This window comes from Oryzias latipes, chromosome 13, assembly GCF_053564925.1.
Source record: "Oryzias latipes strain Hd-rR chromosome 13, Olatipes_Hd-rR_3.1".
In the NCBI taxonomy this organism is placed as follows: Eukaryota; Metazoa; Chordata; class Actinopteri; order Beloniformes; family Adrianichthyidae; genus Oryzias; species Oryzias latipes.
The window spans coordinates 8,300,450-8,315,661 of NC_136249.1; the positions used below are offsets into that span (position 1 = coordinate 8,300,450).

Here is a 15,212-nt window from a genome sequence, read left to right on the forward strand (position 1 = left end):
AAGCAGAACAAAATTACACAGACGATGAAAAGGAAAAAGAAAATTGTCAAACATAACAGTAAGCAATTTTATAAAATGCAACAAAGTCTAAAAAAGGTCATTCCGGGCCTCGAACACTCGCGTCCTCCTTCTGCATGTCCCACAAGCTCTGGCAAGCTTGGACCTGGCCTCCTATGGACTTCTCAAAAAACCTGTTATTAGAGATGTGACACATGGTGATACAACAGAACGGCTGCAAAAGGACTTGGGGTGTCCACTGCTGTGGTACTGTTCTGCCAAGATGATTCTGCTGTGGGTCTAAGTTTTTGTTAGTGTTAGGGTCAGGAAATTAAATAAAAAACAATAAAACACAAAAGACAATGAGACAAGAATCAATTTACGCATGCGCACTAAGAGAAAATATGATGGAAAATGTCCACCACATTTCTCTTCTCAAAGGTCTGCTTCCCCTCGTGCTGTTTTATGAAGAACACAAGTGGGGAAAATACAAATTCAAGAAAAAGAAAAAAGTTTATTATGGGCTGTTGTCCAATGACCCAGTCGTAGAACCTACTCATCCTTGCTGTGGATGAGAGAAAATCAGATGAACAGACACACAAAGCTTTAAAATTTTAAAAATGGTCAATCTGTGTTACTATTTAAACATTCTTTCTAGACAAATACATTTAAATGATAATGATAAAATAATGTCCTTTTAATCATTAAGACCTCTTTTGTCTACCTCCCTCTCTTGGCCTGGGGCTAAGCTCCAGGACAAACACATAAAACGAATTAAATGTAAAGCAAGAACATAAAAACAATAAACTGTTTGGTGCACCGATAAGGTGAACAGGCGTCCTGTCCACGCTCCTGTAAAAGGCAAGGTCACAAGAAGAAATAATACAACTGCAACAGAAGATCTTTCATTAATTGCAGGCAGATGTCATCAACCTGTATTAGCAAAACACAAACCTCTTATAGCATAATGTTCTGTCAGAGAGACTTTGAACAGTGATCAAAAATGCAAGAAGGATTTTATGAACCCCTCTGTACTATAATGCGAACAATGGTCTGCTATTATTATGTAATGATTCCATTAAAAGAAAACGTGTGCTAAGACAATAGCAACAAACAACACACCTTGTGAGGTTAAAGGTGACAGAATGCAATATGGATCAGGGACGTATAGGTTTTATAATAATGGTGACGTCATCAACTCAAATTAACATTAGCTTAAATCATATGCAATCCATTTACTTTAAAAACCGGTTTCAAAGAAGTACACCATGAAGAATACGAATATTCAATGACACTATAGTTCTACAGCCCAGACTGAGTTTCCTTCCTCCCTTCATCTGCATCAGTCACTCAGCTGCACTGAGATCTAAAAACCTGTGCTCCTGTAGTTACCTGGATCACCACCGGGGGGACGATGAAGAATGAACCAACATCAACTGAACCTGTGGACCATGAAGCATCAGAGAGCGTTTTAACATCACCTCTGCATCTCCATGAGCCGTCTCCTCTCTGCTCAGTTGTTGAACGGCAAAATTAACCTGTACATTTTTATTGAGGGAGGAAAGTGAACACCTGAAAAAACACAACCTAACCAATGTGTTGTTAATGTCCTGTTTAGTCTAATCCTGTGTGAGATACAGCTGTGTCTGACAGCTAGTATCATTGCATTTGTGAGTGTATGAATGCACAATAAGCCGCTCGCCCTCAGGGTTAATATATGTCAGTATAGTTCAAATGCCACGTGTGGTCTTCTACCTGCTGAAATACTTCTTACTGTTAATCATGCTCTCTGTCATAATGGAGTGTACAGGTCAGACCATTCGGAGGCTTCAAACACAGGAGTCCAGGCTTCAAACCTGAAATTAACGAAACCACCTGGCGTGTCAGGGCCCTTTACATGTCTGCAGTGGGGGTCGGCTGTGGTGTCCAGCATGGCATCCAGTCTGCTGTCTCCTGTTTTGACAAGACTGTCCCATCCCAACAGATTCACAGGCGTGTTTGGTGAATGCACGCATGAATGTTCCACCATCTGGTCAAAAGTCAGTCGGATGGTCTTTTGCAGGTTTTGAGGAGTCATCTGTTCATTTGTCAGAGCAGGTAGAGTGTCCAGTAGACTCATCAGTGGTTACCTTTGAGCTTGAAAAAGACAATGGCTCCTGCATCAAGTGGTGTTGTCCGACTTGCCCTGTGGTCCTCGCCACGGTGGAGGAGGGCTTGGAGTGGTCATGGGTACTGTTCATTTTTCCTCCAGACCCTCTGCCTCTTGGTCTGTACATTCTGCTGTTGGGCACCTCGTTGTGGGCTGTCAGGGTTCAGAGCGCCATAGATGCCATTTCCAACTGCTGCTGGGGTCCCCTGGGTGGCCTGCTTCTCCCAGGATTTTTTCCACCCGTCCTCCTGTTTTGGTCTCCGAATGGCTGAGCATGACACGTCACTACTGCTGTCTCTGAGGGCATCAAAAGTCAAAATTCATGTTAGTTTCCTTTTCTTTTTTTAAAACACCTTTTATCCTGTGTGAATTATTTCAGCAAGGTAAAGAATTGTTTTTCTTCAGTTGCTCAACCTCCCCCTCTCTCCTGTCCTGTTTCTTCAAATGTGCTCTGGGGGTCAGTCACTGCTGACTCGGCTCCCTCCTGTGAAGTTAGAGCTGCGGAGGATGGTAAACTTATGCGCCTTTGTCACTCACCCACGTAGCAGAGGGGGGGTTTGAAGCAGAGGGTGGTTTTCTGCGTAAAGATTTATGAGGTCTGCTCTTCATTAAGGACTGTTGTTGCCCTACAAAAATAATTTGGAGAAGTGCTAAAAGCAACAAAATCCCACAATTTAAGCTTTTCCTTATTTAACCAAAAACACAATTCACACTCTAAAACACAGACAATCGATACAAAGACAAGAACTTTTAACCGTTTTTGCAAAAGACATAACACAACAAATTATGTACCTTACACAAACAAAATTAAACCATTTCACTGAAATGAATCGTTCATAACTAGCGTTTTAACATTCATGTTCCCTCTTCTCCTGTTCTACCAGACCCTGCACTTTCATACCACACTTTTCCATGCCCACAGACCCTCCATTTTACTTACAATGCCTTTTAGTTTCTCCTGCTTTTCACCTCACATTTCTTGTCTCTACATTGCCACATCCTTCCAAATCCTCAAAAACCATGTTTCCCTTTCCTTTACCTCGTCCTTTTCCCCATTCTGATAACAATTTTCAAATACTATTGATTATGATTCAAACAAACAAAACCGCCACTCATTCGCTTCTCATTCAAACAGCAGTGCACAAGATCAAAACAAACAGAAAAACGAAATTAAACAAATTAAAAATGTCAATAATACTTCTTCAAACAAAGCTGAACTTAATCGCGGTTATTAGGACATACAAACACAATAAGAAAACGGAAATAATTACAAAATTATTTTACCCCAAATGTATTAGACCCTGCAACCATGCACGTTGATCTCGCCGTTGCGGCAGAGGCTCCCGTCGGAGGCGCTGTGCAACATAAAAACCTTTTTCGGCGAACCGAAAACCCACTGGAAGTTGTTTTTCAACGCTGTCTTACAACCGAGGTCATTACCACGCTCGATAACGACGATCCCCACCATGATTTTACCGCAAATTACATCCCAAACTCTTCAAATGTTCCTCAGGAAAAAGTTCAGCACGTTCCGTCATACTTGGTCGTCAGGGACGCGTCTCGCCGACCACATGGTACAAACAAAGCCAATCACAGCCACCGTCGCCATTTTGGCTAGGACTCCGTCACGCTTACCACGTGGTACAGACAAAACCAATCACAGTCGTCTACACATTCGAAAACAAGTAAAACGTCCCGTCATTGGTCCGTTCGATGTAAACACGATGAACAAGATGGCTGCGTCCGTAGAGCAGACAATACACAGGGAAATGTGGAAAATACAGTTAAAATGCACAAATTTCAAACACTCTCTCATTCCATTCTTTCCAAAATCGCATACATTTCATTCCATTTATCCTCATTCAAGCCATTTTCACCGCTGTTGTCAAGTCAAGTCATTAGCGTCATGTTGTCTGTCGTCAAAACAAAATACACCGGTTTCCTCATATTTTCTTTCTAGTGCACCTTTCATTTTTACTGTGAATCCCTCTGTGGTTTCTCTACGCATTAAAAATAATTTGTGAAGGTTCGCTGCCTTCCTGGTTTTTCCGAAAATCCTAAAACGCGCAAAATTAGTTCCTATATTAACACTGTTTTTCGTGAACGGGTTTCTTCACAGGCTCAATAACAGACGCAAACCTAGTTAATTTTAACGTAATCCAAATATCACACGCTCCCAATTTACTATTTATTCAATTTTGACAGGTTAAACAGACACAAAACTTGCACAATTTGCTCAGCTCTAATTAATTTTCATGAATTTCCTTAGTCCAATTTGCTGTTTCAGGAGGGTGAACCACAAAACTTATACAGGTGCGCTATGCCGTCCACATACTTCACTTCCCCACAATTTGAGTTATTCACTAAAAGAATAACGTAAACAATATGCAGAATTTACGAACAGGTTCCTGCTTTACCTTTTGTTTGTGAGGCCTCGAGGGAAGTCAAGCACGTGGGGGGGAGCGTCACCGACTTTTCGCCGAAAGTCTCAGAAATCTCATAATAAACCACTATCGGTCCTCTTACCCGCGTTGCGCTTCCGCGTTTCTTCCCCACTTTTCACGTTCAGGGGTCACCAATTAATGTTGGAAAAGTATAATCTGTCGCTTTGAGATTACTTTTCCTTGTTGCATGTTCAATAAAGTCGAGAAGGAGAAACCACGGAACTCGGCCGGATTAAAGATTAACACATTTATTTCCCTAACAATATTTCTAAAACAGAGTAAAACAAAATAAAACAGATATCCGGTTTCCCAAAGTTTCAGAGCTTGCACAGCGCCAAATTACAAACGTCTTAACGTGTCAGCCTGTTGGGAACAAAGGAAAGTTCCTCCGTCCAGCTGTTTTAACATCTCGGTTTCAGCCGCCTCCTTCGTAGCACAGCATGGTGTCCAGACTCCTCCTCTGGACGCTCGGATTGGCTGGCAGGGAGCCTGCCTACCTCGTCCGTCCATATTAGGAGTTACAGCATTTGGTCCTGGCTTCCTGCTTCAAACGTCCAGGGGGGTTATTTCAAAGACGGACCACTGTCCGACCACCAACAGTGTCCCCATGGGGGTCCAGCACCGTCGCCCGGATCCTTCTCCGCAGGCAATCAGTCCCAACTCTTTGTCCTTTTCATGTGAGTTGACACCTTCAGGGGGTTCCCATGAATTGAATTGAATCCTGGAGACAATTTAATTCTGGTCCATGTCAGATCTACAGTTAAGGCTTCCAGATGGTCTTAGAAGATCAAAGACTGTTTTCTCCTGAAGGGGGTTGGAGGTTGGAGCTGCATTCCTGAAGCCTCTCACATATGCAACTTAAAGAAACTTCTTCAAGGTTCAAATGATGTTAAAGCACACACTTCAGCAAATGACTTATCTTCAATGTAATAAAATTTAAGACTGAAAACCCTAATGAATTTACCAAAAAATATAAATTCCTTCAACATCAACTAATAGCTTGCTTCATTTTAACTTATTCAGAAAAAACTTACTTTATTTGCTCTCAACATTGTTGTCACACATGCTACAAATTAACCAAAGGCAAATCAATATGTTATCAATCTATTCATTAAAAACTCCTCCTGATATTTTGTCTGTTTTTTTCCATAAGCATTTATGGAAGTTGTTTTCAACAAATCTGGTATTCATAAAGTCATTGTTGATTATTGCAAATATGGCTGACATATTTGTGATTACAACACTGAGCGAATGACTGTTTCACTTAGTCATTAGGAGTTGAAACTGGTTGCCAGAGGTGACAATTACTCCCATCTTTCATTCAATCAAAGTCTGGATCTCCTATCCAGGCTGCCTTACACCTCATGAGCCAACTTGCCACTTACTCTATATGTTCCTCTGTACTTTGTTCTATTTACAATCAAATCCAAATCTTCTACCAGAGTCATAAAAATGTAAGAATGGACACAAAGAAGGAGATACGTGCTTTGAAATTGCAAAGCAAACAAAGAAGCAGCATTTAATGTGGAGCTGAAACACAGTGGCTATTCATTTCTATCAACATTCAAGGTTTCCTCAATACCGTAGACTGCGGAACATCCTGGTGCTACCACCAGACAAGAGTTCCACGACATTGTAACTGTTGAGTATCATGGGTCCTTACCAAGAAATACTTCTCAGTAGTGTAAATTCAGTTTAAAAAGGAAAGGCCGTTTTCACCAATCATTTTTTGCCTTCTGAGCAGACAAGCAGTTGTTAAGCACATAGGTCTTCTTTGTATTGCACTCGCCATTGGCTTTTGTAGAGCATGTCAGGATGGCCGAGCGGTCCAAGGCGCTGCGTTCAGGTCGCAGTCTCGAAAGAGGCGTGGGTTCAAATCCCACTTCTCACATTCAGCCAACAGTCAGGCTACTTCTATACTGGCTCTTGGTGTCCTCATCAATGGAACTCTGCTCTGCATTTATTCTCTATTAACATCAACTAATAGCTTGCTTCATTTTAACTTATTCAGACAAAACTTACTTTATTTGCTCTCAACATTGTTGTCACACATGCTACAAATTAACCAAAGGCAAATCAATATGTTATCAATCTATTCATTAAAAACTCCTCCTGATATTTTGTCTGTTTTTTTCCATAAGCATTGATGGAAGTTGTTTTCAACAAATCTGGTATTCATAAAGTCATTGTTGATTATTGCAAATATGGCTGACATATTTGTGATTACAACACTGAGCGAAGGCTACAAGTTCTTGACTGTTTCACTTAGTCATTAGGAGTTGAAACTGGTTACCAGAGGTGACAATTACTCCCATCCTTCATTCAATCAAAGTATGGATCTCCTATCCAGGCTGCCTTACACCTCATGTGCCAACTTGCCACTTACTCTATATGTTCCTCTGTACTTTGTTCTATTTACAATCAAATCCAAATCTTCTACCAGAGTCATAAAAATGTAAGAATGGACACAAAGAAGAGAGAAAGGTGCTTTGAAATTGCAAAGCAAACAAAGAAGCAGCATTTAATGTGGAGCTGAAACACAGTGGCTATTCATTTCTATCAACATTCAAGGTTTCCTCAATACCGTAGACTGCGGAAAATCCTGGTGCTACCACCAGACAAGAGTTCCACGACATTGTAACTGTTGAGTATCATGGGTCCTTACCAACACAAACATCTCAGTAGTGTAAATTCAGTTAAAAAAGGAAAGGCCGTTTTCACCAATCATTCTTTGCCTTCTGAACAGACAAGCAGTTGTTAAGCACATAGGTCTTGTTTGTATTGCACTCGCCATTGGCTTTTGTAGAGGATGTCAGGATGGCCGAGCTGTCCAAGGCGCTGCGTTCAGGTCGCAGTCTCGTAAGAGGCGTGGGTTCAAATCCCACTTCTGACAGTCAGGCTACTATTACACTGGCTATTGGTGTCCTCATCAATGGAACTCTGCTTTGCATTTGTTCTCTATTAACATCACCTAATAGCTTGCTTGATTTGAACTTATTCAGACAAAACGTACTTTATTTGCTCTCAACATTGTTGTCACACATGCTACATATTAACCAAAGGCAAATCAATATGTTATCAATCTATTCATTAAAAACTCCTCCTGATATTTTGTCTGTTTTTTTCCATAAGCATTTATGGAAGTTGTTTTCAACAAATCTGATATTCATAAAGTCATTCTTGTCTATTGCAGATATGGCTGACATATTTGTGATTACAACACTGAGCGAAGGCTACGAGTTCTTGACTGTTTCACTAAGTCATCAAGAGTTGAAACTGGTTGCCAGAGGTGACAATTACTCCCATCTTTCATTCAATCAAAGTCTGGATCTCCTATCCAGGCTGCCTTACACCTCATGTGCCAACTTGCCACTTACTCTATATGTTCCTCTGTACTTTGTTCTATTTACAATCAAATCCAAATCTTCTACCAGAGTCTTAAAAATGTAAGAATGGACACAAAGAAGGAGATACGTGCTTTGAAATTGCAAAGCAAACAAAGAAGCAGCACTTAATGTGGAGCTGAAACACAGTGGCTATTCATTTCTATCAACATTCAAGGTTTCCTCAATACCGTAGACTGCGGAACATCCTGGTGCTACCACCAGACAAGAGTTCCACGACATTGTAACTGTTGAGTATCATGGGTCCTTACCAAGAAAAACTTCTCAGTAGTGTAAATTCAGTTAAAAAAGGAAAGGCCGTTTTCACCAATCAATCTTTGCCTTCTGAACAGACAAGCAGTTGTTAAGCGCATAGGTCTTCTTTGTATTGCACTCACCATTGGGTTTTTGTAGAGGATGTCAGGATGGCCGAGCGGTCCAAGGCGCTGCGTTTAGGTTGCAGTCTCGTAAGAGGCGTGGGTTCAAATCCCACTTCTGACAGTCAGGTTACTTCTATGCTGGCTATTGGTGTCCTCATCAATGGAACTCTGCGCTGCATTTATTCTCTGTTAACATCAACTAATAGCTTGCTTCATTTTAACTTATTCAGACAAAACTTACTTTACTTGCTCTCAACATTGTTGTCACACATGCTACAAATTAACCAAAGGCAAATCAATATGTTATCAATCTATTCATTAAAAACTCCTCCTGATATTTTGTCGTTTTTTTTCCATAAGCATTTATGGAAGTTGTTTTCAACAAATCTGGTATTCATAAAGTCATTGTTGTCTATTGCAGATATGGCTGACATATTTGTGATTACAACACTGAGCGAAGGCTACGAGTTCTTGGCTTTTTCAATTAGTCATTAGGAGTTGAAACTGGTTACCAGAGGTGACAATTACTCCCATCTTTCATTCAATCAAAGTCTGGATCTCCTATCCAGGCTGCCTTACACCTCATGTGCCAACTTGCCACTTACTTTATATGTTCCTCTGTACTTTGTTCTATTTACAATCAAATCCAAATCTTCTACCAGAGTCATAAAAATGTAAGAATGGACACAAAGAAGGAGATACGTGCTTTGAAATTGCAAAGCAAACAAAGAAGCAGCATTTAATGTGGAGCTGAAACACAGTGGCTATTCATTTCTATCAACATTCAAAGTTTCCTCAATACCGTAGACTGCGGAACATCCTGGTGCTACCACCAGACAAGAGTTCCACGACATTGTAACTGTTGAGTATCATGGGTCCTTACCAAGAAAAAACTTTTCAGTAGTGTAAATTCAGTTAAAAAAGGAAAGGCCGTTTTCACCAATCAATCTTTGCCTTCTGAACAGACAAGCAGTTGGTAAGAACATAGGTCTTCTTTGTATTGCTCTCGCCATTGGCTTTTGTAGAGCATGTCAGGATGGCCGAGCGGTCCAAGGCGCTGCGTTCAGGTCGCAGTCTCGTAAGAGGCGTGGGTTCAAATCCCACTTCTGACATTCAGCCAACAGTCAGGCTACTTCTATACTGGCTAATAGTGTCCTCATCAATGGAACTCTGCTCTGCATTTGTTCTCTATTAACATCACCTAATAGCTTGCTTGATTTGAACTTATTCAGACAAAACTTACTTTATTTGCTCTCAACATTGTTGTCACACATGCTACATATTAACCAAAGGCGAATCAATATCTTATCAATCTATTCATTAAAAACTCCTCCTGATATTTTGTCTGTTTTTTTCCATAAGCATTTATGGAAGTTGTTTTCAACAAATCTGGTATTCATAAAGTCATTGTTGATTATTGCAAATATGGCTGACATATTTGTGATTACAACACTGAGCGAAGGCTACAAGTCCTTGACTGTTTCACTTAGTCATTAGGAGTTGAAACTGGTTACCAGAGGTGACAATTACTCCCATCTTTCATTCAATCAAAGTCTGGATCTCCTATCCAGGCTGCCTTACACCTCATGTGCCAACTTGCCACTTACTTTATATGTTCCTCTGTACTTTGTTCTATTTACAATCAAATCCAAATCTTCTACCAGAGTCATAAAAATGTAAGAATGGACACAAAGAAGGAGATACGTGCTTTGAAATTGCAAAGCAAACAAAGAAGCAGCATTTAATGTGGAGCTGAAACACAGTGGCTATTCATTTCTATCAACATTCAAGGTTTCTTCAATACCGTAGACTGCGGAACATCCTGGTGCTACCACCAGACAAGAGTTCCACGACATTGTAACTGTTGAGTATCATGGGTCCTTACCAAGAAAAAACTTCTCAGTAGTGTAAATTCAGTTAAAAAAGGAAAGGCCGTTTTCACCAATCAATCTTTGCCTTCTGAACAGACAAGCAGTTGGTAAGAACATAGGTCTTCTTTGTATTGCACTCGCCATTGGCTTTTGTAGAGCATGTCAGGATGGCCGAGCGGTCCAAGGCGCTGCGTTCAGGTCGCAGTCTCGTAAGAGGCGTGGGTTCAAATCCCACTTCTGACATTCAGCCAACAGTCAGGCTACTTCTATACTGGCTAATAGTGTCCTGATCAATGGAACTCTGCTCTGCATTTGTTCTCTATTAACATCACCTAATAGCTTGCTTGATTTGAACTTATTCAGACAAAACTTACTTTATTTGCTCTCAACATTGTTATCACACATGCTACATATTAACCAAAGGCGAATCAATATCTTATCAATCTATTCATTAAAAACTCCTCCTGATATTTTGTCTGTTTTTTTCCATAAGCATTTATGGAAGTTGTTTTCAACAAATCTGGTATTCATAAAGTCATTGTTGATTATTGCAAATATGGCTGACATATTTGTGATTACAACACTGAGCGAAGGCTACAAGTCCTTGACTGTTTCACTTAGTCATTAGGAGTTGAAACTGGTTACCAGAGGTGACAATTACTCCCATCTTTCATTCAATCAAAGTCTGGATCTCCTATCCAGGCTGCCTTACACCTCATGTGCCAACTTGCCACTTACTTTATATGTTCCTCTGTACTTTGTTCTATTTACAATCAAATCCAAATCTTCTACCAGAGTCATAAAAATGTAAGAATGGACACAAAGAAGGAGATACGTGCTTTGAAATTGCAAAGCAAACAAAGAAGCAGCATTTAATGTGGAGCTGAAACACAGTGGCTATTCATTTCTATCAACATTCAAGGTTTCTTCAATACCGTAGACTGCGGAACATCCTGGTGCTACCACCAGACAAGAGTTCCACGACATTGTAACTGTTGAGTATCATGGGTCCTTACCAAGAAAAAACTTCTCAGTAGTGTAAATTCAGTTAAAAAAGGAAAGGCCGTTTTCACCAATCAATCTTTGCCTTCTGAACAGACAAGCAGTTGGTAAGAACATAGGTCTTCTTTGTATTGCACTCGCCATTGGCTTTTGTAGAGCATGTCAGGATGGCCGAGCGGTCCAAGGCGCTGCGTTCAGGTCGCAGTCTCGTAAGAGGCGTGGGTTCAAATCCCACTTCTGACATTCAGCCAACAGTCAGGCTACTTCTATACTGGCTAATAGTGTCCTGATCAATGGAACTCTGCTCTGCATTTGTTCTCTATTAACATCACCTAATAGCTTGCTTGATTTGAACTTATTCAGACAAAACTTACTTTATTTGCTCTCAACATTGTTATCACACATGCTACATATTAACCAAAGGCGAATCAATATCTTATCAATCTATTCATTAAAAACTCCTCCTGATATTTTGTCTGTTTTTTTCCATAAGCATTTATGGAAGTTGTTTTCAACAAATCTGGTATTCATAAAGTCATTGTTGATTATTGCAAATATGGCTGACATATTTGTGATTACAACACTGAGCGAAGGCTACAAGTCCTTGACTGTTTCACTTAGTCATTAGGAGTTGAAACTGGTTACCAGAGGTGACAATTACTCCCATCTTTCATTCAATCAAAGTCTGGATCTCCTATCCAGGCTGCCTTACACCTCATGTGCCAACTTGCCACTTACTTTATATGTTCCTCTGTACTTTGTTCTATTTACAATCAAATCCAAATCTTCTACCAGAGTCATAAAAATGTAAGAATGGACACAAAGAAGGAGATACGTGCTTTGAAATTGCAAAGCAAACAAAGAAGCAGCATTTAATGTGGAGCTGAAACACAGTGGCTATTCATTTCTATCAACATTCAAGGTTTCTTCAATACCGTAGACTGCGGAACATCCTGGTGCTACCACCAGACAAGAGTTCCACGACATTGTAACTGTTGAGTATCATGGGTCCTTACCAAGAAAAAACTTCTCAGTAGTGTAAATTCAGTTAAAAAAGGAAAGGCCGTTTTCACCAATCAATCTTTGCCTTCTGAACAGACAAGCAGTTGGTAAGAACATAGGTCTTCTTTGTATTGCACTCGCCATTGGCTTTTGTAGAGCATGTCAGGATGGCCGAGCGGTCCAAGGCGCTGCGTTCAGGTCGCAGTCTCGTAAGAGGCGTGGGTTCAAATCCCACTTCTGACATTCAGCCAACAGTCAGGCTACTTCTATACTGGCTAATAGTGTCCTGATCAATGGAACTCTGCTCTGCATTTGTTCTCTATTAACATCACCTAATAGCTTGCTTGATTTGAACTTATTCAGACAAAACTTACTTTATTTGCTCTCAACATTGTTATCACACATGCTACATATTAACCAAAGGCGAATCAATATCTTATCAATCTATTCATTAAAAACTCCTCCTGATATTTTGTCTGTTTTTTTCCATAAGCATTTATGGAAGTTGTTTTCAACAAATCTGGTATTCATAAAGTCATTGTTGATTATTGCAAATATGGCTGACATATTTGTGATTACAACACTGAGCAAAGGCTACAAGTTCTTGACTGTTTCACTTAGTCATTAGGAGTTGAAACTGGTTACCAGAGGTGACAATTACTCCCATCTTTCATTCAATCAAAGTCTGGATCTCCTATCCAGGCTGCCTTACACCTCATGTGCCAACTTGCCACTTACTTTATATGTTCCTCTGTACTTTGTTCTATTTACAATCAAATCCAAATCTTCTACCAGAGTCATAAAAATGTAAGCATGGACACAAAGAAGGAGATACGTGCTTTGAAATTGCAAAGCAAACAAAGAAGCAGCATTTAATGTGGAGCTGAAATACAGTGGCTATTCATTTCTATCAACATTCAAGGTTTCTTCAATACCGTAGACTGCGGAACATCCTGGTGCTACCACCAGACAAGAGTTCCACGACATTGTAACTGTTGAGTATCATGGGTCCTTACCAAGAAAAAACTTCTCAGTAGTGTAAATTCAGTTAAAAAAGGAAAGGCCGTTTTCAACAATCAATCTTTGCCTTCTGAACAGACAAGCAGTTGTTAAGCGCATAGGTCTTCTTTGTATTGCACTCACCATTGGGTTTTTGTAGAGGATGTCAGGATGGCCGAGCGGTCCAAGGCGCTGCGTTTAGGTCGCAGTCTCGTAAGAGGCGTGGGTTCAAATCCCACTTCTGACAGTCAGGCTACTTCTAAGCTGGCTATTGGTGTCCTCATCAATGGAACTCTGCGCTGCATTTATTCTCTGTTAACATCAACTAATAGCTTGCTTCATTTTAACTTATTCAGACAAAACTTACTTTACTTGCTCTCAACATTGTTGTCACACATGCTACAAATTAACCAAAGGCAAATCAATATGTTATCAATCTATTCATTAAAAACTCCTCCTGATATTTTGTCTGTTTTTTTCCATAAGCATTTATGGAAGTTGTTTTCAACAAATCTGGTATTCATAAAGTCATTGTTGATTATTGCAAATATGGCTGACATATTTGTGATTACAACACTGAGCGAAGGCTACAAGTTCTTGACTGTTTCACTTAGTCATTAGGAGTTGAAACTGGTTACCAGAGGTGACAATTACTCCCATCTTTCATTCAATCAAAGTCTGGATCTCCTATCCAGGCTGCCTTACACCTCATGTGCCAACTTGCCACTTTCTTTATATGTTCCTCTGTACTTTGTTCTATTTACAATCAAATCCAAATCTTCTACCAGAGTCATAAAAATGTAAGAATGGACACAAAGAAGGAGATACGTGCTTTGAAATTGCAAAGCAAACAAAGAAGCAGCATTTAATGTGGAGCTGAAACACAGTGGCTATTCATTTCTATCAACATTCAAGGTTTCTTCAATACCGTAGACTGCGGAACATCCTGGTGCTACCACCAGACAAGAGTTCCACGACATTGTAACTGTTGAGTATCATGGGTCCTTACCAAGAAAAAACTTCTCAGTAGTGTAAATTCAGTTAAAAAAGGAAAGGCCGTTTTCACCAATCAATCTTTGCCTTCTGAACAGACAAGCAGTTGTTAAGCGCATAGGTCTTCTTTGTATTGCACTCACCATTGGGTTTTTGTAGAGGATGTCAGGATGGCCGAGCGGTCCAAGGCGCTGCGTTTAGGTTGCAGTCTCGTAAGAGGCGTGGGTTCAAATCCCACTTCTGACAGTCAGGCTACTTCTATGCTGGCTATTGGTGTCCTCATCAATGGAACTCTGCGCTGCATTTATTCTCTGTTAACATCAACTAATAGCTTTCTTCATTTTAACTTATTCAGACAAAACTTACTTTACTTGCTCTCAACATTGTTGTCACACATGCTACAAATTAACCAAAGGCAAATCAATATGTTATCAATCTATTCATTAAAAACTCCTCCTGATATTTTGTCTGTTTTTTTCCATAAGCATTTATGGAAGTTGTTTTCAACAAATCTGGTATTCATAAAGTCATTGTTGTCTATTGCAGATATGGCTGACATATTTGTGATTACAACACTGAGCGAAGGCTACAATTTCTTGACTGTTTCACTTAGTCATTAGGAGTTGAAACTGGTTACCAGAGGTGACAATTACTCCCATCTTTCATTCAATCAAAGTCTGGATCTCCTGTCCAGGCTGCCTTACACCTCATGTGCCAACTTGACACTAACTTTATATGTTCCTCTGTACTTTGTTCTATTTACAATCAAATCCAAATCTTCTACCAGAGTCATAAAAATGTAAGAATGGACACAAAGAAGGAGATACGTGCTTTGAAATTGCAAAGCAAACAAAGAAGCAGCATTTAATGTGGAGCTGAAACACAGTGGCTATTCATTTCTATCAACATTCAAAGTTTCCTCAATACCGTAGACTGCGGAACATCCTGGTGCTACCACCAGACAAGAGTTCCACGACATTGTAACTGTTGAG

At 40.1% G+C, this 15,212-nt stretch overlaps 9 non-coding genes across 9 annotated transcripts; all 9 read left to right on the plus strand.

The window, feature by feature from the left end:
- Positions 1 to 6,399: 6,399 nt before the first annotated feature.
- Positions 6,400 to 6,481, plus strand: trnal-cag (transfer RNA leucine (anticodon CAG)). The gene has a single exon. It is a non-coding gene; the product is annotated as a tRNA-Leu (tRNA).
- A 920-nt stretch (positions 6,482 to 7,401) lies between these two features.
- trnal-cag (transfer RNA leucine (anticodon CAG)) lies at positions 7,402 to 7,483 on the plus strand. Its single transcript has one exon. It is a non-coding gene; the product is annotated as a tRNA-Leu (tRNA).
- Positions 7,484 to 8,392: 909 nt separating this feature from the next.
- On the plus strand, positions 8,393 to 8,474 carry trnal-uag (transfer RNA leucine (anticodon UAG)). Its single transcript has one exon. It is a non-coding gene; the product is annotated as a tRNA-Leu (tRNA).
- A 909-nt stretch (positions 8,475 to 9,383) lies between these two features.
- Positions 9,384 to 9,465, plus strand: trnal-cag (transfer RNA leucine (anticodon CAG)). Its single transcript has one exon. It is a non-coding gene; the product is annotated as a tRNA-Leu (tRNA).
- A 920-nt stretch (positions 9,466 to 10,385) lies between these two features.
- On the plus strand, positions 10,386 to 10,467 carry trnal-cag (transfer RNA leucine (anticodon CAG)). Its single transcript has one exon. It is a non-coding gene; the product is annotated as a tRNA-Leu (tRNA).
- Positions 10,468 to 11,387: 920 nt separating this feature from the next.
- Positions 11,388 to 11,469, plus strand: trnal-cag (transfer RNA leucine (anticodon CAG)). Its single transcript has one exon. It is a non-coding gene; the product is annotated as a tRNA-Leu (tRNA).
- A 920-nt stretch (positions 11,470 to 12,389) lies between these two features.
- Positions 12,390 to 12,471, plus strand: trnal-cag (transfer RNA leucine (anticodon CAG)). Its single transcript has one exon. It is a non-coding gene; the product is annotated as a tRNA-Leu (tRNA).
- Positions 12,472 to 13,392: 921 nt separating this feature from the next.
- trnal-uag (transfer RNA leucine (anticodon UAG)) lies at positions 13,393 to 13,474 on the plus strand. Its single transcript has one exon. It is a non-coding gene; the product is annotated as a tRNA-Leu (tRNA).
- A 910-nt stretch (positions 13,475 to 14,384) lies between these two features.
- On the plus strand, positions 14,385 to 14,466 carry trnal-uag (transfer RNA leucine (anticodon UAG)). The gene has a single exon. It is a non-coding gene; the product is annotated as a tRNA-Leu (tRNA).
- The last annotated feature ends 746 nt before the right edge of the window (positions 14,467 to 15,212 follow it).